This window comes from Pinus tabuliformis, chromosome 3_2 (assembly GCF_031772625.1).
Source record: "Pinus tabuliformis cultivar Carrire ecotype Pingquan chromosome 3_2, CPIR1, whole genome shotgun sequence".
NCBI lineage: Eukaryota > Viridiplantae > Streptophyta > Pinopsida > Pinales > Pinaceae > Pinus > Pinus tabuliformis.
This window is the reverse complement of record NC_142302.1, coordinates 621,427,190-621,437,987: the sequence shown is the minus strand read 5'-3', so window position 1 is coordinate 621,437,987 and position 10,798 is coordinate 621,427,190. Positions and strand designations below refer to the sequence as shown.

Genomic DNA, 10,798 nt, shown 5'->3' with positions numbered 1-10,798 from the left:
AGGTTCCTCTACCAATCGACCAGTTTTGTCAATATCTCCAATGTTTGTTTCCATGCTCATTTTCGCTATCAGCATAGCATGTCTAGAAGCATCAATTGCTCTTTCCTGCACATTCAATATTAATTCAGTAGACCATGGTTTAAGAGGTGGCTTCTAATCCATGTTGATCTGTGGAGTGCCCAATATAAGAAGAATGAGGGATACTTTCCTTCATTATACTTTTAGATGACATTACAAAACTAAAGACATCGCAAAGGTAAAATTCAAGGTTTTGAAACCTCTTGTAATCCAACCATTGTAATGTTTGCTTTAGCAATATCCACAGCATGCTTCTGTGGAATAACATGACTACTTTCATCCAAAATCTAACTGAACATTCCTTGCAAGGGTGCAAGATTGGTTGAAGCTCCACTCAAAATAACTAGTGAGAAGGAAGCTCCTTGACGTGCATATTTCAAAGATTTTATTGTAAATTTTGGGGATATTCCAAGCATATATCTTCAATTTTGACCATTATAGACATTGATGACTCGATAATATGATCATTTTTCCCATCGATTGCTTTTTAATCGCACTAAATCCAAATTTGTTGTAAAATTTGTAGCTCAAAACATGGGTTTTTGTATAATTAGGACAAATAGAAGAAAACACGCATGGCTCTCATAGAAAAACCAAATATGTCTTAGTCGTGGATAAGACTGAAATTGTGATGGTCTGTCTACAAATGCCTTGATGGCCATTGTTCCTTTCAATTTTATGAATCTGCTGTGTTTTTATGAACAGAAAACAAAACCAGACCATGCCAAAACTGAGATGAATGAGAAGGATAATTATTGCAGACACCAGAGCAGATTTCAATGGCCATGATGGCATGTATGTTGATGCTTCTATATGTGCTGGGAGTGCCTTGATATCAACTGCAAAACGTTCTTGAACCTGCTTCAGCACATCCTCCTCTGATGAAGAAGCAGAAGAAACAAAGGTAATTGCAAGACCCTTTGTGCCAAACCGTCCAGCCCTTCCAACCCTGTGCAAATAAGTATCTGCAGACTCAGGCATGTCATAGTTGATAACAATATTAACTCTTTCAATGTCAATTCCCCTGCCTACCAGATCAGTTGCAACCAGAAGCCTCTTATTCCCCTCCTTGAAACTTTTGTATCTCATCAGTCTTTCATCCTGCTGCATTCCAGAATGAATGCAGGTACAAGGAAAGTTGCACCCCACCAGCAGCTTGGATAGCTCAGAAGCCCTTTTCACACTCTTCACAAATATAACCACCTGGTTGAAATCCAGGACATCCAGCAAATCAGTCAGCTTCCTGTTCTTTTCTACCTCAGCCAGTTTTATATAGTGCTGAACTAGACCATGAAGTGTGAGCTTGGCCTCATCATCAACATATATCTCCATAGGATCCTGCATGAATTTCTTGCAGACAGGCCTGATTTCCTTGCTCAGTGTGGCTGAAAACATCATGACCTGCTTGTCATGAGGGGTCATCTTGAAAATGGCCTGTACATCTCTCCTCATGTCCAAAGATTCCAGCATTTTGTCACATTCATCCAGAATAAAATGCCTGATATTTCTCAGACTGAGATCCTTGTCTTTTGCCAATGCCAGAATCCTTCCAGGGGTCCCAACAACTATTTGGGGGGATTCATTTTTTAATATTGCCTTGTGAGTTTTGATAGGCAGGCCTCCATAGAATACAACAACCTTCAATTCTTTCAGATGAGTCATAAACCTCTCAAATTCATGGCATATCTGGTATGCCAATTCTCTAGTATGGCACAAAACTAGGGCAGAGACTTGGCCTTCTGTGGGTTCGATCTGCTGCAGAGTTGAAAGCACGAAAACTGTTGTTTTCCCCCATTCCAGATTTGGCCTGACAGAGTACATCCATGCCCAGAATCGCCTGAGGAATGCACTCGTGCTGAACTTCTGAGGGATGTTCAAATCCAGAGTCCACAATTGCTCGAAGGAGCTCTGGCTTCAGTAGGAAATCCCACATAACCTTTCTTGGAGGCTTCATCAGTGGCAAAATGTTCCTCCAATGCTTGTGCGTCCAATTCCTCTTCTTCATAGTCCAGGAGCTCTTCATTATAAATCTCTTCCTTCAACTCTTCCACATTGTCTACTCCTTGTTTTGCCATTTTCACTAAAAATATGAAGCACAAGCGCAGCTTTATGATGAAATAGCAGAAGAGGTTTTATTGCTGTAAAAGATGAAATAATGATGCAGAAAACCAGCCATGTGTGTCTCAAAGCACTCTCAGAAATTATATAAATTAAGGTTCAACAGACATACCCATCTCATTCAAATTGGTGACAACTTCATAGGGTGATATTTAAAGTACATTTGAGAGAACTGCCTTTTCTGGCTATGTTGGTTATGTTTTCCACCAACCCTGCATCAACCACACTAATTAAATGTCATGTAGTCACTATTACATTTCAATTGGTGACAAATTCATAGGGTGATATTTAAAATACATTTGAGAGAACCACCTATAAGTTGTATGAAAGCTGACTTAGCAGTCTTTGGTTCCCTACCTAAGATTGTAACTATTAGTGCCAAGTGCTTTCAACTTTCTCCATGGTAGACGCTTCGAGGGTTGCATTGCACTAATAGATTTCAAAACTTTGTGACGAGGCTTGATTCTAAACTCTAAACTACACAACATGAGATTAGAATGTGTTAAAAGAAACTTTGAACAAAATAGTCCATGATTTTCTGCACTTTACAACCCACAATGCAACAGAAATGGTGGCATTAATTTAAGGACTTTGCCTTTGTAAAGGCCTGAAAATAAGCAGAAATATCCCAAGTAGAAGTAGAAGAGAAAATTGTTAATTGAAGTTAGAGGAGGAAAGGTTCTTCTAAATTTAGAAGTGCAATAAATTTGGTAGAAGAACCGGCATATGAAGGTAAGGCATATGAACAGAAAACAAAACCAGACCATGCCAAAACTGAGATGAATGAGAAGGATAATTATTGCAGACACCAGAGCAGATTTCAATGGCTATGATGGCATGTATGTTGATGCTTCTATATGTGCTGGGAGTGCCTTGATATCAACTGCAAAACGTTCTTGAACCTGCTTCAGCACATCCTCCTCTGATGAAGAAGCAGAAGAAACAAAGGTAATTGCAAGACCCTTTGTGCCAAACCGTCCAGCCCTTCCAACCCTGTGCAAATAAGTATCTGCAGACTCAGGCATGTCATAGTTGATAACAATATTAACTCTTTCAATGTCAATTCCCCTGCCTACCAGATCAGTTGCAACCAGAAGCCTCTTATTCCCCTCCTTGAAACTTTTGTATCTCATCAGTCTTTCATCCTGCTGCATTCCAGAATGAATGCAGGTACAAGGAAAGCTGCACCCCACCAGCAGCTTGGATAGCTCAGAAGCCCTTTTCACACTCTTCACAAATATAACCACCTGGTTGAAATCCAGGACATCACGGTTTCTTCTCTATGCGATCCGGATTGCGTGATTCACATTTTCTTCAGTGATGGGAAAATTTATTAGAGGCCGAATCGCTCAAAACAGTGAAACTCCAGTAATAATCTGGCTTAAAATCCAGCAATCAACAAAATGTTCAAAATATTATCAGAGCTGTTGTAGGATGGATCTGTATGAAGCCGATTTTCTGTCAAATTGTTTATGCATACAAGATTATTGTAAATGCCACCATCTTACATCTTATTTTTTCCCATTCGTTTATGGGAGTCACGATTGTTCTTATGTGTCAGATGCATGACCTCAATTGGTAAAATTTGTGTACCTGATTCTTATTGAAGTTAATGTTAAAATGTCTCAACTTTGAAACTACTTCTACGCTTATCGCCACCTCTCTGAAGTTTGAAAGGCAAAAATAGTGCATGAATAATGTGAATAGATTCATAGCAGATATGTAGACTCTTTCTCGTTGAATATAATATATTCTTTGAGGTATGACTAAAGGGAACAAACATTACATTTAGCTTGTTTGACAGTTAAGACTTCTTTTACACTTGTCATCTCCCTGAAGTTTGAAAATGCAAAAATAGTGCGTGAATAATGGAGACCAAGCCGAACAGAGAATTAACAATATATCATTGTAGCAACTTAAACTGGAAGCCACGAGTGACAAGCGCGCAAATGCATGTCTTTTATGAATATACATTGGATTTTTTCAATTCCTGAGAGGGTTTTTCTCCGGTTAAAAGTCAGTGTGATCTCTGTTTGAATACTTTTCCCCTCCCTCTCCAGTCACACCTCCAGCAAAGTGCGATGACTGTTATGCATGCCCTGTTGGTAGCACTTGCTGTTGTGCCTATGACATCGGTAATTTCTGCCTTTAATGGGGATGATGTTCTTATAAATCAACTACCTAATGCAGAGATAACCACCACTACTTCCCACACGATTTCCCATTCTGTGATTTCAATGTAGGAACTTGTCTTAAGATTAGTCATCCATCATTTCTTTGTGCGCATTTTTCATTTCAAATCACCAATTCCGGCTTATGGAGTTTTAGTGTTTGGAATCAATTTGCAAGTAAAAAGTTGAAATTTTGTTATTTGGAAGCGATTTGCAAGTAAAAGGCTGAAATTTTGGTGTTTGGAATAGATTTGCAAGTAAAAGACCCTTGTTATAGTGTGATTGACATGTTAAAGTTCCATTTGTTTTACTTTAATTCTCACAACTCATATTTCAGGTAGCCTTTCAGGGTTTTAAGGTTTGGAGTGTTAATCTGTTGACCTTTGATACTCATCCAAGATTTATTGGTATTTACAGAGCAAGAATGATCCATTTGGAGTTCATATGCCCAAGCTTACTCATGCAAACCCACATTTTGCAACTCAAGTTGAAAGACTAGCTGCCAAACAAGATCACGGTTTCTTCTCTATGCGATCCGGATTGTATGATTCACATTTTCTTCAGTGATGGGAGAATTTATTAGAGGCTGAATCGGTCAAAACAGTCAAACTCCAGTAATATTCTGGCTTAAAATCCAGCAGTCAACAAAATGTCCAAAATATTATCAGAGCTGTTGTAGGATGGATCTGTATGAAGCCTGTTTTCTGTCAAATTGTTTATGCATACAAGATTATTGTAAATGCCACCATCTTACATCTTATTTCTGCCCATTCGTTTGAAACACAATGTTAACCACGGATTTACAACGCACTCATGAAATAAATAAAAAATATGTACTGCAGATCAGAGAGCCAACTTGAAGGTTGAATAAAGGATCCAATGGAAGAGCTTTAGAGACTAAAACCTAAAAGAACATAATCACAATCAGAAGGTTTTTTTAAAAAGATGAAAAGTGACTTGTGCAACAGTGACTTTCAGGCATAATATCTTACCTCAAGTCAGAAACTAATAATCGAAAGAAGGTAAATCCAGATAGTATGTGTGCAATTTGCTTAGTTGTAAGGACATCTATACTAAGTTACTGAAATGGGAAAAGGAAAACAGAGGCAAATAGGAACAGAACTATAAATTGGTTACAGGGCTCTAACCATCTTAACAGAAAAATGGTAGACGTTCCAGAGGGATTCAGGGAATCTAAATGAACCCACTTCTCATCTCTCAGCCTATATTATTCATATAAAATTTATGAGTAACGTACAATTGTACGGTCAAGATAGGAATGGGAACAAAAATGTAACAAAAAGGGAGCTTTTGGTCAAGTTTATGGTAAAATAAATATCAGAGGATAAGAAATCTAAACAGATTACCCTTCCAAAATATATTATACATAAAATCTATCAATAATCTGGTAATAAAATGTCAGGAAGGAAATGGAAATGAAAACATGAATTAAACTAGAAATAGGTCTCTCGGTCAGGCTTGTGGTAGCATAGACTACATGAATCTCACATTGATGTCATATTGAGAGAAGGTAAAACCAAATAATGTGTGTGCAATTTACTAAATTGTGAAGATATCTATGCTAGGTTTACTGGAATGGGAAAAGGGAAACAAAATGGGTAGTAGGAATGCAACTATAAATTGGCCTAGAGGGTTTCAGGGAATCAAAATGAAACCCTTTCTTGTCTCTCTGCATATATTATACATATAAATTTGATTGGTAATGTACAATTTTCGTGTCAAGATAGGAACGGGAGCAAGAATGTAGCAAGAAATGGGCTATTTTTTAGGTGATAAGAAAACTCGAACAATCACCCTTCCAAAATATATTGTAGATACGAATCCATTACTAATCTACTAATAAAATGTCTAAAAAGAAATAGAACTGAGAACAAGAGCTAAACTAGAAGCAACTCTTCTGGTCAGGCTTCTGGTATCTAAACTACATAAATTTTGCATTGATGTCACAGGAATATGTTATTGATGTCATAGGAATAAGTTTATAAAGAGGGCCTCTACATATTCAAATGAAGTGCAATAAACATTTTCAGGTTAAGAGAAACATCTAGATTTTACTAGATTATTACTTATTACCTTTGAGATGGGGCATTTCTCATATTTAACTAATATAATCCATGTCTCTAATAAATCCAAAAAAAAATGAAAATCTAACTTACTGTATTGAGGTTCTTTGAATTCCCCATACAATTCATTATTTGAATCATAGATGGTCTCCATTTTACGGTCACTCTTAATACTGCCTAATGATGCGAATTTTCCAGTTAGGGGATGCACAACCAACTTCATATAATATCATGTATTTCCACAAAGATTACATTTATCATGGAGAAGGGAGAAAAAACCATTTTATCATATTATGTTATAGTAATTTTTACACATATATCATTATAGATATCAATTGAACAAGGATAAAATAATAAGATTTACCTAATCATAATTTTATAAGATTTACCGAATAATATTATGCAAAATGGCTTTACTTCATTAATATTTTTTGACTTTTGCCTTGTTCAATGGGTATCTATTATGGGTTAGTGCTATTGTATATTAAAATGATGTGATACAGTTCTCCCTTTTTCCTGATAAATCCAAACATTATGCAATTCTTAGGGATTGATAAAATTTTTGTACTTGAAGGCTGATATCATATGAAGTTGGTTGTGCATTGAGTGATTAGAAAGTGCATGTTATTGGGACATATGATTAATAATTTAAGATTAATGGTTTTAAAGTGGACACTGTCAATGATTCAACCAATCAATGGTATGTACAGTTTAATGGAACCCAAAACAGTGTGACTTTTATTGCCTTTCTTTCTTTTCTTTTGGGAGTATAAGAGACATGGTCATGTTAGTTGTAATTAGAATGTCCCATTGCAGGATTAATGATTTAATAAAATGTTGATTGTTCTGTTAATCTGAAGTAGTTTATAATGTTTGACTATTGTGATGCTCTGTTGTTTAAATTTCCTATATAACATCAAAATGTTTTATGTAATCATTTTTTTAGTTTATACAGATGTCCATCTAAGGAATAATTATTTTATAATGTAGATTGCTCTGTTACTCTGAAATCTTTTATAGGGTCCCATTTGACTATTGTGATGCTTTCTTGCTTAAACCGCCTGTAGCATGTCGTGTTCTTTTCTTAGTTTATACCGTTACAGAAGCTACCAAAGACCTATCCTATGTTATGCTATTAGCATCTTCTTGATCCTATTCTCATCTTGACATTAAATTTGTACATTACTGATGAGGGGACATGGGTTCATGTTTTTTACACTGCAAGAAGAATGAAATCCGAAGCCCATGTTATTATTTTCCAATTTGGCGTCTTGGTTGTAACATAACCCGAACGTTATTTCATACCTATTTTGTGTTTTTTTTTTCATTTTCTGATTCTGGTAACAGAGAGTGGGTGTTCTGCAACTTCCTCTCATAATATGTATTCGTTGTTTGACCTGAAGTAAGCTATTTTCCCTAATACTCCCTGCAGCATGAGTTACTTTTCAGTTGCCTCCTTATAACTTTGCACTTTGATTTTATCATCTTAAAATTTTCAATTTAGTGCTTTATTGAACCTCTATTTTGGCTGCTTCATCTGATGTATTACAAGATAGAATCTCTATTTTGGCTGCTTCATATTTAAATTTTTAATGCATCTTTAACCTTTTGTTTGTGGACATTTCGGTATGAATAAGTGGTATCCTTTTGTCAATCCATGCACTGATTATATGTATCCATGACTTTTATCTTCTGTTGATTGTATTCTGTGGTCCTAGTATAAAGATAATTACATTGAAGGTGTCATTTGTGGTGTTCCAGCGGGTGGGGCCATATGCTGCTGGAAATGTATCAAGAACAAATGGCCATAATGAAGCAAAATTGGCTTCCAGTGGCCGTCCCTTTGTCCAGCAATTAGATAATAATTTAAAGACCAATATGGTGAGGCTTTCCTTGTCACACAGTACAGAGTCAGGAATCAAGGAACCAAATGCTACCACATCGGTAACTAGTATGTTACCTAATTTGCATGTAGTATGTTTCATCTTTTAAGCTTTGCATTCTCTGAATTTTCCTTCTTTTTTTTTGTTTTATACTAAAAGACTCGCTACTATTGGACTAGTACAAAACATTTTGTAGCATAAACAAGCTAATTGGACTATAGTATTGGGTTCCTTTTTTTATTTCTGGCTTTCATTTTATTGGTTGTATTATTTGAAGAAACTAAGTAAGTTATGTTTTTTGCTTTTGCTACTGCTATGTAACCACTGAAGGTATTTCTAGCACACCTCAATGGAGCTGGAATAGCCTTTTCTTAAAAGAATCTTCCTGCAAGTTTAGGTCCACTGTCATATGTCTCGACTCCAAAGAAAAACAGTACATCAACAGTGCAGCCTACAAAAATTTTTCATACCTTAAGTAGACCTGATATAGTTCCTGTCATTGTCCCTAGAAGCAATTCATTAAGACCGGACACAACAGCAGATGCTAAGAAAGAAATGAACAATGTTGGAAGAGTGGTTCCATCTACAGTATCAACCAAATCAACTGATGTGATTAAATCTGGCAGCAACAGAGATGAATCTGACAAGATAGACTCCATAAATCCGAAGCCCAAGACAGGCAATGACAAAACAGACCTAAACATTGCTAGGGCTGAGCAACACGTTTCCTCTAGACTTGACAATACAAACACTAGTTCTGTTGTTTGTGATGGAAATCAACCAGGGGCAAGATGGATTGGTGCAGCCAAATTCAGAAGAAATTCACCAGTAGATTCAGTTGTAAGCCCACATGATAGAAGTCCTGCTTTTCCATGGTCAAATTTTCCATCTCAATTCCTTTCGAAGATGAAGTAGAATGTGATCATAATCCCATTAGATTTATGTAAGGTGTTCTTTGGTAGCACTTATTATGTTATTTGTGGGTTTGTGATGCCACATACTTCATTACACTGCATAAATATATATTGAATAAAGATGGACAACCATTTTTGTTTCACATTTTTTGCTCTGAATACTCAAAAAGATATCATTGCATGTAGTTTGAAGTTATGATACATACTTTCGCTTTCAACAACGTCCATTCACATGTTGATGTTGTTATTCTTCCGCACTTTATGCCTTACGGCGTTTCCTTTGCAACATCTGGTGCAAATGCTAGTATCTAAACACTATTGGTAAGAATCATTATTATTATAATAACACTATTTGTGTATGTTTGTGAATTTAGTACGAGGATTGTGTCCAAAATCTAGCTTTTCAAGTGGACTTCTTTGACGGGACTATCAACGGATGTGCGTCATGTAAAGTGATGGAAAATATCCGAACGTATGTGTGAACGGATAAAAGTCATCGAATAATATTAGGTTTTCTTGCCGTCGGAGAAAAACACGGAAGGAGCTTTATCTATATACAACTGCCGGAGGGATGAAAATCTAGCTTTTAGTAGGACAAAATGTGATTAAGGATCCTATTGTCTACGCGCATTACTTGTCTAGTGGTAGGATACTATACTGCCACTGTACAGATCCACGTTCGATTCCCGACTTGTGCATTTCAATAGGGCTTTTAGGGTTTGGTTCAAGTTCTATGTATATTGCTCTTAAAAGGATCGCATGCACTTTCACATTGTGTGTCTGTAGCTGCGTGGGAACCTGAACAGTATACAAAAACAAAGAAAACCGGCCGTCATAGCGAATAAAAAATATTATAGTTATCAGTGTATACACAGCTCAGTCGTTGTAGTATAGTGGTGAGTATTCCCGCCTGTCACGCGGGTGACCCGGGTTCGATCCCCGGCAACGGCGATTTGTTTGCATATTGTGTTATTTGATCTGCTCATCTTTTGTTGACGGCAGCAAATCAATTTCAGTTTTATCCTGTTTTGATGAACGCAGAAGTTCACTCATGACCTTTCAGTTTTATTCTGTTTTGATGAAGCAGTTCAGTTCACTTATCAAGTTTCACTAGCTGTTTTTTTTTCTCTTATCAAAGATATTTCCAGCCAAGATATTGTGCTTTATCACGGATATTGTTAGTGTTAGTGTCAAACTTTTGATTACTTACCATTTAACTTCATTCTCTCATTAGCACAAAGTTTAAACAAGGAGGGTTGTACGGCAGCTAGTCCCTGCCTTAAGGGGAGGAGCGTGAGGAACAGAGAGCGGGTTGTTGAGCAGGTTTGACTTCGAAGTTACGGCAAAGGGCTATGAGCAGGATTTTGTGCAGTTGGTAGAAAGGGCTCTCATTCATGGCCCAGTACAATGATCAGGATTTTGTACAGCTGGTAGAGAGGGCTCCCATTCATGGCTCAGCAAGTACAATGATCCTATTAGAAGAAGCTTATCAACTCTTGCATTCAGATAACAAGCTGGTAGAGAGGACTCCCATCCATGGCTCAGTAAGT

At 36.8% G+C, this 10,798-nt stretch overlaps 1 non-coding gene and 1 pseudogene across 1 annotated transcript; one reads left to right on the top strand and one right to left on the bottom strand.

Annotated features, from left to right (window-relative positions):
- Positions 1-459: 459 nt before the first annotated feature.
- Positions 460-2,417, bottom strand: LOC149182144 (DEAD-box ATP-dependent RNA helicase 15 pseudogene; annotated as a pseudogene).
- Positions 2,418-10,127: 7,710 nt separating this feature from the next.
- TRNAD-GUC (transfer RNA aspartic acid (anticodon GUC)) lies at positions 10,128-10,199 on the top strand. The gene has a single exon. It is a non-coding gene; the product is annotated as a tRNA-Asp (tRNA).
- The last annotated feature ends 599 nt before the right edge of the window (positions 10,200-10,798 follow it).